Source organism: Chiloscyllium plagiosum, chromosome 32, assembly GCF_004010195.1.
Source record: "Chiloscyllium plagiosum isolate BGI_BamShark_2017 chromosome 32, ASM401019v2, whole genome shotgun sequence".
Lineage (NCBI taxonomy): Eukaryota > Metazoa > Chordata > Chondrichthyes > Orectolobiformes > Hemiscylliidae > Chiloscyllium > Chiloscyllium plagiosum.
The window spans coordinates 37,206,433-37,210,801 of record NC_057741.1 but is presented as its reverse complement, the minus strand read 5'-3'; positions in this window follow the sequence as shown (position 1 = coordinate 37,210,801).

Below are 4,369 nucleotides of genomic sequence, written 5' to 3'. Positions count from 1 at the left end.
GTTGTGAAACATGAAAGGGTTCAGAAAAGATTTACAAGGATGTTGCCAGGGTTGGAGGATTTGAGCTATAGGGAGAGGTTGAACAGGCTGGGCTGTTTTCCCTGGAGCGTCGGAGGCTGTGGGGTGACCTTATAGAGGTTTACAAAATTATGAGGGGCATGGATAGGGTAAATAGGCAAAGTATTTTCCCTGGTGTCGGGGAATCCAGAACTAGAGGGCATAGGTTTAGGGCGAGAGGGAAAAGATATAAAAGAGACCTAAGGGGCAACTTTTTCACACAGAGGGTGGTACGTGTATGGAATGAGCTGCCAGAGGAAGCGATGGAGGCTTGTACAATTGCTACATTTAAGAGTGATTTGGAGATATTGGTGTTGGACTGGGGTGTACAAAGTTAAAAATCACACAACACCAGGTAATAGTCCGACAGGTTTACTTGTGAGCACACTAGCATTTGGAGCGCGCAACCACCTGATGAAGGAGCGTCGCTCTGAAAGCTAGTGCTTCCAATTAAACCTGTTGAACTATAACCTGGTGTTGTGTGATTTTTAACATTTAAGAGGCATTTGGATGGATATATGAATAGGAAGGGTTTGGAAGGATATGGGCCGGGTGCTGGCAGTTGGGACTAGATTGGGTTGGGATATCTGGTTGGCGTGGACAGGTTGGACCGAAGGGTCTCTTTCCGTGCTGTACATATCTATGACTCTATGACTCTACTGCTCTGTCCACCTCACACATGTACGATATCCAGTAGAAAGCCCTGTCCAAAATTTCAGGGTACATACTTCAAAAATAAATAAAAATACTTGGAATATATAGGCTGCCCCTGATTGACCAGATTAAATCCTTAATATTATTGGTGAGGAACACGTAAAAATCAGAACTACAGGAACTTTCTGGGAATCTTCCGAAGGAAAACCTTTGCATCTCCCTGACAATAGTTGCCAAGGCAACTCTAACTAGATCACAGCAAAATCACACAGACTTATTTAAAAGGGCAGCATCTGTTATTTTCTTTCTCTTTCAGTGAATGCGCGAAATAGACAGAAAGAAATGTCGAGAGTCAATGGAAGTGAGTGAGCAGTCAAGAAAAGAGGAATTGAAATCAGACCAATAGAGATGGGCAGAGCAACTCATTTCTAATTAACTCCCTGTGTGCTGCTGTGTGCAAAGTCAAGAGAAAAGTGGTGGGCTAATGATTGAAATATATGTGAACACTTTCGTCTGTATTTCTAAAACAAAATTCTATAACGATAAAGGGGCTTGTTGACCATTAGCCAAAAAACCCATCCAATTTCCTGAAGTTTCCTGAAGAAGGGCTCATGCCCGAAACGTCGATTCTCCTGCTCCTTGGATGCTGCCTGCTTTTCCAGCAACACATTTTCAGCTCTGATCTCCAGCATCTGCAGCCCTCACTTTCTCCATTAGTCAAAAAACCCATCCAATCAATTGGAAAGCATCCATTTTGTTTTTTGATTGGCTAGACAATGCAAGGGCTGGACTCCATGGGGGACCAATAACAGGACTGTTGGGAATGAACCTGGAGGTTGGGAACGAGACAGGAGGTCAGAAAATGAAACCAATTGGAAAACTTGGAAGAGGTGGACAAAAAACACAGTAACTTTGGAGAAAATTGCAAACCTGAGTTCAATTGGTTGGGGGTTATGATAACGTTCTAGGGGAGGTCAGTCTTTGTATTTAGTCTGTATAATTAAAAATAAGATAGCTTTAATGTTCAGACAGCTGATTCTCTGGGAGTTTTCCTTTATGCTGTGGCCAAAGTACACTGTGTATGACTGATACAGGTAAGACAGTTAGGACCCCCATCCTCACCATTGTGAATATCTGCTCTGTCACATGTTCTCATCTTGGGCTTTTCAGAAATTGTTGCATGCTGAAGTCTATTTTCATAGTAACTGCTGCTCTGTATTCCTTGTGGCTCTGGACATGATGGTTGAGCTGCAGAACAGCAAGTTCCAAAGCTGCATAGTGTCCAACTCTAACACATAGCCATGAGTAACTAAAGCTTAGCTACAATATCATTATCATCATTGCCACGTGCTTGAAATGCATTCCTTCAGGTTGGTTTCCTCTCTACGTTTGGCCGGCTAGGTGTCTCTTGCCCATCCGCTCAAAGACCATCACTAATGAATTTTTCTTAACGATGGTGGTCTAAGAAAAAGAGATTTCCTACAGTGCAAGATGCAGCTATTCGGCCCATCAGGTCTGCACCAGACCTCCGAAGAGCATCATACTCAGAACCTCCCCCTTCTTTATAAGCCTGTATTTCCCGTGGCTAATCCAACTAGCATACACATCCCAGTTCACTGTAGCATTGCCAATCCCCCTAACCTGCACATCTTTGGGATGTGGGAGGAAACCCACGTGAAAATTCCATACAGACAGTTGGCCGAGGCTGGAATTGAACCCTGGTATGATGATGCTGCAGCACTAACAGGGGGTTTGCCCATCCTCCCTGTGTCTGCATGGATTTCCTCTGGATGCTCCAGTTTCCTCCCACAGTCCAAAATGTGCAGATTGGCTGAATTAGCCATGCTAAATTGCCCATACTGTTCAGGGATGTGCAGGTTAGGTGCATTAGTCAAGGGGAAATGTAGAGTGATAGAGGAATGGTCTGGGTGGGTTACTCTTCAGAGGGTCAGTGTGGACTTGCTGGGTCAAAGGGCCTGTTTCCACACTAGGCATTCCAATTCCAATTCCAATTCCAATTCCAATTCCAATTCTAATTCTAATTCTAATTCTAATTCACTGTGCTGACTGTCATACAAACACGAAATGCCACAACCAGCTATCCTTAGTAGCCACACACGCAGACAACAAGCAACATGAATTCGACTGGGACAACACTACTATCATAGGGCAAGCCAGACAGAGAACAGCCAGGGAATTCCTAGAGGCATGGCATTCATCCACAAACTCCATCAACAAACACATCGACCTGGACCCAATATACCAACCACTACAGCGGACAGCTGAAACTGACAACCGGAAGCGGCAGGGAAAGACCACTATAAACACCGGAGGAAACATCAAAGAAGCGCTTCGCAGGAGGCTGCCAAGCACTGATGATGTCGCCTAGCCAGGGGACGAAACGTTTGCAACAAAAACTTCCAGCTCGGCGAACAGAACCACAACAACGAGCACCCGAGCTACAAATCTTCGCACAAACTATAAACACTATAACATCCTAGTTCTCAAAAAGTAGGAAGGAGTGACGGTCACAACAATGAATTATTCAGATTAAACTCACTTTCTATGTTCCCCCACAGCTCCTGTTCTTCCATAACATTTCCCATCGGCATTTTATTACATTTAAATACACACACTGCACTTCCTCATTTTGAAACCCATCAGCCATGGGTCAGTCAGCCATTTGTTTGGTCTCTGCCTCCATGTACCTGTGTGTTTCTATCCACACAGCTGACAGTGTTTCTTAATTCAGTGCTGTTCTCAAATTTGGATAAGCAACATCTCCATTCAATGTTATTAAGATGGACGGTGAAGAGCTGAGCTCCACATGGGGGGGGGGGAGATGGGTTCAATTACTCCATTTAAAAGGCATCTGCATGGGTGTATGAATAGGAAGGGTTTAGAGGGATATGGGCCAAGTGCTGGCAAATGGGAGTAGATTAATTTAGGATATCTGGTCGACATGGACGAGTTGGACCGAGGATCTGTTTCCATCCTGTACATCTCCATGACTCTATGTAGATGGCTCAGCAATTCATTGTTCACATCCAATCAAACAGTAAATATTCCCTTTATTCCGACATGTCTAATATTTTTAAATACAACAAATATTTTTAATAAAGACCATTTTCATTTTTAATCATCTCTATGTTGTGGTTCTGTTCACCGAGCTGGGAATTTGTATTGCAGACGTTTCGACCCCTGTCTAGGTGACATCCTCAGTGCTTGGGAGCCTCCTGTGAAGCGCTTCTGTGATCTTTTCTCCGGCATTTATATCTGAATCTGCCGCTTCCGGTTGTCAGTTCCAGCTGTCCGTTGCAGTTGTCGGTATATTGGGTCCAGGTCAATGTGCTTATTGATTGAATCAGTGGATGAGTGCCATGCCTCTAGGAATCCCTGGCTGTTCTCTGTTTGGCTTGCCCTATAATAGTAGTGTTGTCCCAGTCAAACTCATTAGATTAGATTAGATTAGATCACATTACATTACAGTGTGGAAACAGGCCCTTCGGCCCAACAAGTCCACACCGACCCGCCGAAGCGTAACCCACCCATGCCCCTACATTTACCCCTTACCTAACACTATGGGCAATTTAGCATGGCCAATTCACCTGACCTGCACATCTTTGGACTGTGGGAGGAAACCGGAGCACCCGGAGGA